The sequence below is a fragment of the Squalius cephalus genome (assembly GCF_949319135.1).
Source record: "Squalius cephalus genome assembly, chromosome: 9".
Lineage (NCBI taxonomy): Eukaryota > Metazoa > Chordata > Actinopteri > Cypriniformes > Leuciscidae > Squalius > Squalius cephalus.
Genome location: NC_137130.1, coordinates 12,805,079 through 12,817,844, shown reverse-complemented (window position 1 = coordinate 12,817,844; position 12,766 = coordinate 12,805,079). Strand labels below are relative to the sequence as shown.

Sequence of the window (12,766 nt, the reverse complement as noted above, 5' to 3'; positions counted from 1 at the left end):
TAAAATATGACAGTGTAAGGAAAAATACAACAAAACATAACCTAAACATTAAACCCACTTCCTTTCGTAGACTACACAATAGTTTAAATTGTGGTCACCATGTGGTATCCAATAAAAAAGTCCAGAGGAGATGGGGTGACCTTAGCAGTTAACCCTCATTTATAGCTGCTCTCACTGAAGGCCTCTACCAAAATATGCAGTTATGTGTGCAACGCAACAAGACCATAGCTGTGGTTTAAAAGATCTCTCCCTCCATTGCATCTGCTCTGCATGGAGCTCACAGATAAACTCACAAGTTAAAAACAACAACCACAAACACAGATAGTGGATAGTGGTTTGATGTCTTCAAGATGCAAATCACTGTCATCTACAGAAAAGAGGAGAAAGAGTCAGTTCTGCCATTATGAATACAGGCAAACTGGTAAAAAAGAGAGAGAATATCATTAATCTCTTCTTTCGTCCATATGACAGACATACAGTGATGATTGCTGCATTGAGTGCCTCTTCTCCATGTTTCGGTTCCATCAACCAACCCCTACAGCAAATCTGGACTTGGGACAAATGAGTTCCTAACACAATTTTTCCACTAACAATCACTTTGTCCATGTAAGAGGATGAATCACTGCAGGAAAAAGATTATATAAAGGGGTTTATTATTGGTGTAATGAATACAGGGGTACTGTAATTGATAGTGACAGCATTCAACAGACCGCAGAAATAAAAGTATGCCCTGGCAAATTCAAGCCAAGTCTTTTGGTAAATAGTTAAATTCAATTCTGGTCTCTATTACTGCTACACTGCATGTTGAGGGCCAAAATGGGGATTGTTTAATATTTGAGACCAAGAGAAAATTAGTTGATATTGTCAAATATATGGTTCAAAAGTTTAGGGTCAGTTTTTAATGTTTTGAAAGAAGTCTCTTATGTTCACCAAGGTTGCATTTATTAGAATTTAATTTTTTTTTTTTTTTTAAATATATATATATATATATACAACCCCCCCCCCCCCCCCCCAAAAAAATATTGTCAAACATATATTGAAAACAGTTTTTTTCTATTTTAATATATTAAAAAAAAAATCAAATTTATATACTATTGATAAATGATGTAAGGGTGTAGAGTTACATTCAAGATATTTTAAGACATGAAGACTTTTTTTTTATCAAGGAAAAGACATTTAAATATGTAATTTTGGTGATCAAATATGAGTTTAAACGGATACAATTATTGACCACAGGGGGACTTTAGATATTTATTTTAATTTTAAATTTTGTGGAAAACATAATAATTTTATCCATCCATCTAAATTAAAAATCATGAAATGTTGCATTGTGATAGCCCTACTTCAGCCATATTCCACTGTTTTGGGAACACTGTGATGGTTTCTTTTCCTTGGCTATTTTTTCTCTGAATACGATGAACACTGAGATGAAAAAGTACATAATGAGCATGGCGTTAACCCATGTATGTTTCAACTGCTCAACCTTTACAGGGAGTGCAACTGAGAGCAAACCAGCAGTGTTTGTGCTGACAGCCTTTGAGCCAGGCTCTGCCTTCACAAAAATGCTCAGGGCACAAAGGAATCTTCCCCTCATCTGTGTACATGCGCTCGTTCTAAAGTCTGTCAGGAGCTGAAGGTAAATTCAAAAGACATCCTGATACATACTGAGAAAAGCAGTTTTGATGGGGGAAAATGGACCACTTTGCAGTATACAAATAACAGGAAAAATGTCAACAGAACAGCCAAGTCCGATGGGGAAAGAAAAACAAGCTAGTTTCAGATTAAATTACAGGAAACAAAACATGAGCCTGAATTACTTGAACCCCCCCTCCTCCCCCTTTCCTATGAAGCTCAAACACACCGGCAAAATAAAAGATGTAGTCAATTCTTTCTCGGATGGGTGAGAAATCTAATGAAACAGTTCGTTTGTTTTGCAAATAAACCTTAGCCATCGACATCATTCCTTCCCCCTCTTTTCGCCGCCGTCCATGTTTAGCTTGCAATCATCGCCGTGCCCGCGAGCTCCAAACACATTCTAATTCAGGCGCCAGCAGCAGGGGTCAGGCCCCGTGATCCTCAGGGCGATGAATTTATTCACTTAATCTGGGCTACACCTGTAGGTCACGCCAGGGGAATGCTAATCGCTCTGAGGGGAGGGCTGTCCGGCTCCTAATAGTGATCATCTGCATCTGAGGCCCATTCCCCAGGGTCCAGGGGGCTGGGGGCCATCAGCAACAGCCCTGTCAACAGGGAGGCCAGGTAACCGGTGGCTGCCACCACATGTCTTCGCTGTCTAATGGGAGAAGGGTCCTTTCTTGATCGTTTTTGCCGCAGCAAACGCTCCGTTCTCGGACAGAATAATTTGTTCCCAATTTGCATGGTCACATGTTCTGGTGGAAAAGCTCAGGGACTTGCCGGAGCAGGTGGCATTCAGACCCACTGCCAGATGCAGCTCGGTTTGGCCTTGAAACACAACAGAGAGAGCCACTTGCAACACATCGCTCCCTTTTCTATAAAACAGAAATTGCAATCACCACTGTTTAGGACATTGGCAGCCATCCCTGCTGGTTAATATGCATGCAAAATTTATCATGAAGACCAACAAAAGAGGATGTTCTCCCTCTGGTTCCCGCATATTTTCCTGCAGTAGTGTGGTAGATCTATTTGGAAAAAGAAAATTGATTTCATTCAAAAGCTACACCCTACCAGTTTAAAGAGATAATTCATCCAAATGGAAATTGAACACAAAATTTGATATTCTGAATTTTTTTTTTTTTTTTTTTGGGGGGACCGAATGGAAGTTTCTGTCTATTTGTCTGTCTGTCTGTCTATGGATATTAGTCTATCTATGGATATTAACCATGGATATCATAAACAGTTTTTCAACATTTTTCAAAATATCTTTTAGCTGTTTTAGCCTTTTTTCCACATAAAATCATTTACTAAAACAGATTTATCTATATATTACTCTAGAGAGGACTGTAGTATCCTATCACCACATTAAGACACAATACCCTCAGACAGACCCTTTGAATCAGTAAATCAGGTCTATAAAGGGCCTCATATTTTCCATCAGAGCCGTACCAGTCTGGACAGCCCCAAACGGTTTGTGCGTCGCACATATGACACCAAGCCCTCAAATCCTCAACAAGGTGCCCAATAACTTGTGAGCGGGAGCCAAATGACTACAGTATATGGCAGAAGAATAAACATTCTCTCTTTAGCCCGAGGTCCCACTTTTCATCTGTCAAGCATGTTTTAATAATTAATCTGTTTAATACACACTCAGCATCTGCCGGAGACAACTTGAAGCCTTCCACTCCAACCAACAGACTCCCACTGAGGCTCCTCTCTGAGTTAAAGCATACAGGCTGAATTTCACGAACTGGATTCTGCCTCCCAAAACATTTTGCGCTAACCGAATGAATCCTTAGCATGTTAGACACACATATGGATGCCTCCCTTGTGTGTACTGTATGAGGCAAATGGAGAGAGTGTAAATTGAATGCATTTCTTTTCCCCACACCATAGAAATGATGCGAGATTAAGCCCATGAATATATACATGGGCCAGCGATGACCTGTCTGGAGATCGCTGATTTCCCAATGGGCCCAGGTTGACACGGCAGGGGCTCGGGCCTTGACGGAGGTGGGGAAATCCAAGCGCAGGACCAAATTGATCTTAATCTCATTGCTCATTGTGCTTAGGAAGACATGAAATTACACAATGGCTTTAATCGACCAGGAGCCATCCCAGGTTTTCCAAGGAGACTTCGGCAGGCTTCCATTGCGTTACGTTTACAGTTGTCATGCTAAAAGAGAGATGATTAAGATTGCAATTTTTCTCTCAGGAAGCCTTTAATAATGTCTTCTTGAACAATCAGAGGGTTAATGTGGAACAATCACAAACCAATAAGGCTCATCCGGCGTGCCCGTCCTCGGGTAATCCGGGAAGATCCTTTTCCAGTGGCCCTGGGTGGAGGCAACATTGCGCTGAAGCGCGTCTCCACCGTCATAAGGAATGATTCAATCAGTCCCCCCGGGGTTGATTACACCCTTTCTCGAAGTTTGGGCTCCCCCGCTAACAGGTGCTTCTTATTACGTTGATAGGAAGCCGTCACTGAAACGGTCATTAGCCATGTGACTGACATGGGCCTTGCTGAGCTGGCTATGCTGGGAAACCTCATCCTCTGTGATTGAATGCCCACAGGCGTCCGTCATAGACTTCACTCTGCATTCTGCCTCAATAAGAAAACACATTCAGAATTAAAACCATTGCTTTCACCAATAGAAGCTATTTTCATCTGCGCTGTTCCAAATCGGTTAATAGCGTGTGCTTATATTCAGAAGATGCTGTGGTAAAGAATATTTTGGTATTAGAATAGAAGGTATTATCATAAACCTAAGACATCCGTTGCACAGAGAGAGATAATCAAAACCGATAGGATTTCTTGGTTGCACCCTATATATGTACAAACCACTTTGGCTTTATGGCCCTTTGATACTTCCAAGAAACAACACTTGGGGTTTTATCATCTCAAAGTAACACAGAAATGTTTGGAATTTAGAAAAACACTCAGGCATGAGTGCACCAGAGGTTCTTTAGGCCACCGTGTACCAGAAATGTCCTCATTATGGGTGGCAATTATGGGTTTGCTTACCGCTGCGCATCTTTTCAGGAAACCAATGAAACCATTGTGACCTACAACGCGTTGGCCGCTACAAGGCTGTCAAGTCCAAAAATAATTAGGCATCAAGATGAGGCCTTTTTTTATTCATGTCAAGGAACTCAGGAGACTCTGTAATGTAGTTAACATGCACGCTTCATGAATTTTCATCACATCAGAACACGGCTACAAGCGTGCGCAGTAGAACAGAGCAACAGAGCTACGGAGAGGGCATATCTTTCACACACATTTCACTGGAGCACCACAATTGCATGTATACGTTGTAGTAATCCAATGCCCAATACAAACCAGTTCCTGTTTATCCAGCACCTATGAAAGGCCCATTAATTAACATGGCTGTTATGTGAATGTAGCTGTTTCATGGTTTCCCTGAACTGTTTGTTACCTCGTTTTTCCTACTATGGTTATGACAGACATGTGGGCCATTATACACAAAGCAAAATTTCCCATCTGTCAACCTTTAAGATGTTTTGCACTTCAAATGAGTCCAAACTTTTTTCTACATTAAGCTGCTTAACAGGGTTGTGAAAAATTCAGAATTAAAGAATTGGCTGCCTTTCAATTCATATGTTGGAATTTGGATTGAATTGGCCAAATCCATCCATCCATCCATCCATCTTCAAGCTTCCAGGCTTTTATTTTTTTTCAGAACATTCAAACAAGGTTTTCCCAAGTCAGTTAATTCATTTTTAACTTTCATTAAATTTAGTTTAACTAGTTAGGGGTTCAAGCGCATAGCGCTGAAACCCTATTGTAATTGTTAGACTTTCCAAAGATCAGCATTTTACCCTAAAAGTGATCAGGCAAATCAAACTTACCTCATAAGTTGTAGAGACGTGAAACTTTGAGGGATTGTGGTACCCACCCCGTCTACAACATCACCAAGGCTCGCCCCAATCAGCCTGATGGTGGTGCTACAGCGATCAAAAGTACGTAATGGTTTCTAAACCGTTTGTCGCATTGGAATCCTTGGTGTAAGGCGATTTTTTGGGGGTATTTTTGATTGTTTTTAAAACCTACTTTTGCGAACCAATCCTAGGTTTTTCATCTGATAGATTTGGAACCAAACCAGGTCTTGGGTCTGATTGTCAATAATTATCAAAAAAAAAAAAGGTCAAAACTTTGGTTTACGTCTGTGACGGGACGCAAAAATGCTTGAAGTGGACATGGCCACTTTTATTAAAACGGCTATCCCTCTTGAACGGAATGAGATAATTTCACCAAACTCGGTACACCTATGTATGGGCTCAGTCTGTGGTTGCGAAAAAAAGGTTAAATATTGGAGATTATTAAAAAACAAAAACTACTGTCATAATTTAGTCCTATGTTTGTGGCTCAACCTTGATAACTGTTAAAAATCATTAAAACACATATTTCTTTGCCTGTTTTGGCTGTAAATGGTCTTTCAATCTATGAGCTAGGCAGTTATAGGCTTGCTAAATAAAACAAAACACCTTTTTACGCATGTGCTCAAAGGCCTTAAAGCGCATGTACCCTGTTAATTGCTGCTTGTAGCTATATTTTAAATTAGTTTTATTCAATTAGTTAAAAATAACATTGAAACTTTGCATCCTACCTCAAATCAAATTTTTAACACTCCAATGTAGAAGACATTTTCGATTAAATTTTAAATGGTGCACAACCCTGTGTGCTAATCACCTCAATCATTGCTAAAGGAAAAGCAAATCTTTACACGGACCAGCATTTACAGGGTTAGTTCCAGGAAGCTACTGTAATTATACACATATTTGAGTTTCACAACCTTTTTATATGGCATTTGTAATAATTGACCACAAGCTGTAATGTGACCATTATATGAAATGAGCAGGGACGATATTTTATAGTTTTTCTTCTACCAGTAGGCTGGCCCTCACCTCTACTGACCCCGACATTCCATTCAACAAAGTGTCTGATATTAAAAAGATTGCTTTCATGCCTACCTAAGTAATATCATATGCTTCACATCAGAGCATGCTCCGGCTAGCCGAATTCCCAATGTATGGCAACTCAACTGACTCAACACGGCATGCATGCCTGTGGTCCACACATTCACTCTCTTTCACTTTCACACACACATATAGACACCCCACGCTCCCACAGCCGCTCCCAGCGCTTACAGCACGCAACACGCTGTTTTCCCGCATTTACAAGAATGTCTTGAAACATTTCCATTGTATGAGCCTATTTTTTGATCAGTAACAGAACCTCTAATACCGTTTTTGGATGCAATTTTTAAACTACTCAAGTGCTCAATTTGACTAGGCCCACACTTCCCACCGTGCTCAGAATACAGCAGCACCGATAGTTTTATCACCCTGTTAAAAAGCCTTTATTTGCTGCAGTGAACATGCTCAATTACCCAGACTCCCTGGGGCGTGGGGAAAACACACATCAGCTGGGCCTGATTTATTTCACTGTCCCACTGCAACCCCAAATTAAGAGACACCCTCTGTAACCAGCAAAGCATAACACAACAGACTGTCTGAGAGGATGTCTTCATTATATTAGCATCATCTCTTAGCTAACACTTACAGTCCAGGCTTGGAATGTTTCCGACATGATAGATCCCATTTATTCAATGTTCTTCAAGACTCACTCTTTTTGTTTCCACCAGGGAACAATGACATCCACTTAAACCACAGATCATGTAGCCTAGATCTATTTAAAGACCCCATTTTGTGGCTTTTAATCCACGTCGGTTACCTTTGAGACCATCTACATTTACGCATTTGGCAGAAGCTTTTATCCAAAGCGACTTGCGTTGCATTTAAGGTATACATTTTATCAGTTCATGTTCCTGGCAATCAAACCCATGACCTTGTTGCTGCTAGTGCCATGCTATAATGTTTTATCTAGATGGAAATCAGACCACTAACACTAATGACTCCTGTACTCACAGGCATATGCACATTGTTTTTAAGGATGCACAATATATCAGTTATCATACAATTTCAGAGATCAGCATCAGTTGATATTGGATATTCAATTAGTTTGTTCATTTAAAAAAATTTGACCTTTGCTGTTATGTAACACTCACTTAAAGTTAATCTTGAACAACACTAATAATTTATTAATACTGCTAAATGTAACATTTAGCAAATTGTAATATGAATGTTCATTTTTCAGCCTATACATTATAATGTTGCGATGCCTAAATTCCATTGTAACATTTAAAATGACTGATTTTAGTTTTTAAGTTCATAATTTTTTAAATGTATTCAGACACAATAGCACAGAAATTTAATATCGGATATTTATTGATTATCAATCATAACATGAAAGTAATTATCAGCTTATCAGTATTGATACCAAACTTTTTGTATTGGTGCATTCCTAAATATTTTCCAGTCAAATGCTCTCTAGAATGACAATGTCCCTCTGCCTGTGTTCACGACTGTAATGTAAATACAGGCTGGCTATTTTAAAAAAGACAATCCCTTCAATATGTCCCAATAATTTCCTGTTTCAAAAGGAAATACTGTGCTTGTCAAGCTGCTTAATGGGATCTTAATTGCAGCTTTTCAACTTCCAAGTTTATTGGATGCATTTCATTAACAGTGAGTATAAATCTGCTTATGACATGTTAGAGAGCCTGACTGTAAATAGACAACAGGGAGACTATGCTAACATGCAGTATCCCATCTACACAGGTTACACACTGTTGGGATCTTAAAGTTTTCAGAAACAAGTTCAGGTCGACACGACGCGCTTTAATGTGAGCGGTGCAGGAACTCAGGATGTGCTCTATGACGCGTGGCCAAAAGAACATGTGCACAGGGACACACGCACACCCTTGTGATGCGGAATACATTTCTCTGCACTTTGTTAGCTTGCCAAGACCCTGCAGCTCCGTGCCATTCCTGCCTTCATTACAATGCTCCGGTGTCTGCTGTCATCTTCTGCATCTCTTATGGCATATTTATTGATTCTTATTAATAGACTCTTGACTTAAAGTGTGACCCCATTAGATCATTCTATCTAAAGGCAGTCATGAGACTGCTCTGGTTCCCAGGAGAGATGCCAGGACCCGTCAGTGCTAATCAGCTGGAGTTCACAGCCAGCCAAGAGGGGAAGGGGCGAGAAGGAGAAGGAGAAGAAGAGAGAGAGAGAGAGAGAGAGAGAGAGAGAGAGAGAGAGTAGCAGAGAAGAGGTGGATCAATGAGGCCTTGGTGAACACAGACCCCTGCTTAGAGAAGTTGAGAAATTATTCCTGTTTCATGATCACAGTGGGACATACCGTAACATGGACAGCTTTCAAGACTTGCTACTAAAAGAAGCTACTAGTTTTCAAAATTGCTGTTTGAAGCATACCATGCCATGACTTGCACTTTTCTGCCTTTATATCAAATTTAAAGACAATGATATATTACTATTTACAAATATAAAACCACAAAATGTCTTGAAAAAGTACAACAGATAGTTCAAGAATAAATGGCTAATCTTCAACATGTTTGCCATTGAACATTCATTTTGGATTGATCTATTTTTGAAGATTCAATGTACAATTCAATGTTGTCAAGGCTATAATGTGATTGGTTATCACGGCTGTTAGTTTTGTAATATTCCATGATTATAAGCACAAAAAAGAATTAATAAATACATTTATACGTTATAGTTTTAGGTAAACTTTCAAAGGATTAGATTTGAAAAGGGATTCAAAGGTTCAGACAGAATAATTTCTGAGCCAGAATGTTTTAAGATACCAATACAGTGCTGCCTTGTAAAAATGGAAATACTTCAGACTGATTCTGATAATGACCAAATGTGAATAATTTAGTTTAGCAATATCAGCCTTTTCACAGTGGCATGAAGGTCAAGTATAGTAACCCATACTCTGAATTTGTCCTATGCATTTAACCCAAACTGGACATGACCCACGAACACATACTCCAGACCTCCTTCAATCTTAAGTCTCCCATTATATACACAAGCATATGCACAGTTTAAGTGGGAGTGAGTTTTGAAATGCACAGATTATAAGCAATGCAGCTGTCAAGACGGGATTGTGGCATTGGTGCCGGATAACGTGTTTTTATGTGTTGTTATATGTTGTTATATGTAATGACAACACCTGGCATGTTTCACTGTGATCTCCCCATCACTTAGAATGAGCACAACCCAGCATTACCTCACATCTGTCATTCAATTGCTCAGGCGACTTCACCAGTGGGGGTTGATTTTCCAGAGAAAGCCTCTTCATGCATTTTATCTCGCACTGTATGTTCAGAAGGGTGTACTACATACTTGACAACTTGACCCATTATTTGATCAGACTGTCAAATATTATCGCACAAAACTGGAAGCAAAGTAATCATATTTAAACCAAGACAATAACTGGACACTAGCAAATTGATTCCTTGAGTAATAGTGAGGTCATGTGACAACATAGCTTACCAGTTTTTCATGGCATAATGTGTACTGTCTCTATTTTTAAAAACAGCAGTCATAATAATGTAAAGTATATATATGCTGTGAAGTATGCTAGCACTCTATTTCAAGCATAGCCAAATTATAACCTTGTGTCTATGTTTCTGTTGACTGAAGACTAGCTGTGAAACAGGCATACTATTTTAAGGTTCTCATAACTAAGTGCAGCTCTCTGCATAAACATGGCTGTCTGCTTTTAGTGAACGTGAGTGTGTGTGTGTGTGGTAAACTGACCTGTAATATGGTTCGTCAGTGCAGTTGACTGCCTTTGTTGAATCTCTCTGGTGAACGTGTCACATCAAATGCCTTCATTATCTCCATCTGTCATTATCATTCAGCGCTGGTACTTTAAAACACTGTGCTCTCTCTGTCAGTGGCTCAACAATATGGAATAACAATTCCTCCCCTCTCGTTGCTCTTCAAACGCTGCTCTTTTTAAATAACAGATGTCTCACCTGAAGGAGGACAGGAGAAGAAAGCTTCTCTCAAGACTAATGAACGCTTTCATAAAAGTGAGACAGACCACCAGAATTGCCATACCTACTGTAAATCATTCTCAGTTCGATCTTAGCTCTTTCACACATGGCATTATGCAACGTCATCTGTCAGCAGATTATGTGGGATAGTAGTTTCAGCTTTGGAGGAGTGAAGTCATGATCGAGTCACAAGGTTTACTGTAGGCTGTGACACTTTATTTTGAGAGGGCAACAGTGGCACATTTTCTTGACATACTTCAGGACAATCTATTTCAAACCTATATATTTCATGTCTCTTTCAAAAACAACCTGGGTGAGTCTCTTTCACCAAGGCTGCATTTATTTGAATAAAAATACTGTAATATTAATACAAATTAAAATAGTTATTTTCAATATATTTCAAAATGTAATTAATTCCTGTGATGGCAAAGCTTTATTTTCAGCATCATTACTCCAGTCTTCAGTGTCACATGATCCTTCAGAAATCGTTCTAATATGCTGATTTGGTGCTCTTATTATTATCAGTGTTGAAAACGGCTACTTAATGTTTTTGTGTTTTTGTTCAGGATACTTTGATGAATAGAAAGCCATGCGAATTTGCAACTTCATTTCATGAGTTAAAGGTTGTATCAGTGATTTCAGGCCCAAACATAAATGATCACATTCATCTAATCTTTCCTAACAATCCGCAAGCTGCCCGCCCCATAAGCATGCCGTCAAAAAAACGCGTCTCTGTAGGCAGCCTAGGCTCTGAGATCTGCACACAAAAACAATCTGGTTTTGAGTGGTTTCACCATCCACTCAAAACCAAAATAAAGTGTTCCAACCAATCACGACAGGGGGTGGGTGTTGTGAGGTTTTGTGCTCGTGCACGGCTGCACGCGAAAACCTCACAACACCCACCCCCTGTCGGTGATTGGTTGGAACACTATTTATTTTGGTTTTGAGTGGTGGTGAAAGCAATTGTTTTTGTGTGCAGATCTCAGAGCCTAGGCTGCAGAGACGCGTTTTTTTGAGGACCTGCTTATGGGGCGGGTAGCTAGCGGATCGTTAGTAAAGAATAGATGAATGTGCTAATTTATTTTTGGGCCTGAAATCACTGATACAACCTTTAATGGAGTGATCATGATGCATTTTCATTCTCCTTTTGTGAAGACTGATGACAACATTTTCAGTTTCAAGCAATGCACACACCACAGAGTATCACACAGAGTGCAGAACTCTCTCCTCCCAACCACTTCATCACCAATACAGGATATTAACTGAACTAGAGACCACTGCTGAGTCACGGGTTATGACTCTTTTCTTATTAAAGGCCTGGTACAGCTCTCTCTCTCTCTCACACACACACACGGTCTGTTAACTGAAATCCAGGTGTCTAATGCTATAGCTCTCAGCACATGCATCGTGAGCAGCTGTGGATGTTGAGAGGAGCAGGGCCATCTCAAGAGCACCTAAAGCACAGTGGACCCAGAACCGTAAGCAGTGAGGAAGAGTTTCAGCGCGGCACGCCTTTCCCCTCCACGCTATCTGACAAAGAGGCACAGAGAGGCATTCTCCTCCCTCGATCTCTCAAAGAGGATAGAAATGTTGGCGGTGAAGGTGATAACCCTTTTGTTTTGTCTGTAATCCATCACACAGGCTGTCAGGCTCAACAGCCATGGCGGGCTCCACAACAGCCCTTAATCTGACAGCTTCATGCAGCAGAAAGCAAAGCGTGGAATTAGATCAAAGCGGAGGGAGTCAGTGGCGGATTGATGCGCTTTGCCATCTTGTTTGTATCTTCATACTAGCTGTGACGTGTGGCACGGCTGGAACTTTAAAAGTGAGGTGGCTATGGGGAGGCCTGCTTCTGGGACTCCCTCTGACTGACGTTAATGCATGTTACCTTTGTAAAGGTAGAGACTGACTGACACGCCAGATTACGCTAAAGAATATTTAACCGGGTGTGTTTATGTGTTTGTGTTGAGAGAGATCAGGAGATGACAGCTGCTCTCTATGTGTATCTCCATGCATCATGGCCAATTGGCATGAAGGCGGCAGGGCTGCAGGGGGCGTACACTGCAACAGATTAAACTCAGATGTAATTAGTTCTTCAGCCCACAGAGAAGAGCGTATGAGGTGATTTAAGTAAGGGCAATGGCTGAACTGCAAAGCGGCTGGAAACCCTTATTAT

At 40.3% G+C, this 12,766-nt stretch overlaps 1 protein-coding gene across 2 annotated transcripts in view; it reads right to left on the bottom strand.

Annotated features, from left to right (window-relative positions):
• Positions 1-10,497, bottom strand: part of LOC307164681 (uncharacterized protein) — a 54,099-nt gene extending 43,602 nt beyond the window's left edge. For both annotated transcript variants that reach the window (XR_013822317.1, XM_079881722.1), the window contains exon 1: positions 10,349-10,497. The gene's annotated coding sequence lies outside the window, so the exon portion shown is untranslated. The remainder of the gene's footprint in view (positions 1-10,348) is intronic.
• Positions 10,498-12,766: the final 2,269 nt, after the last annotated feature.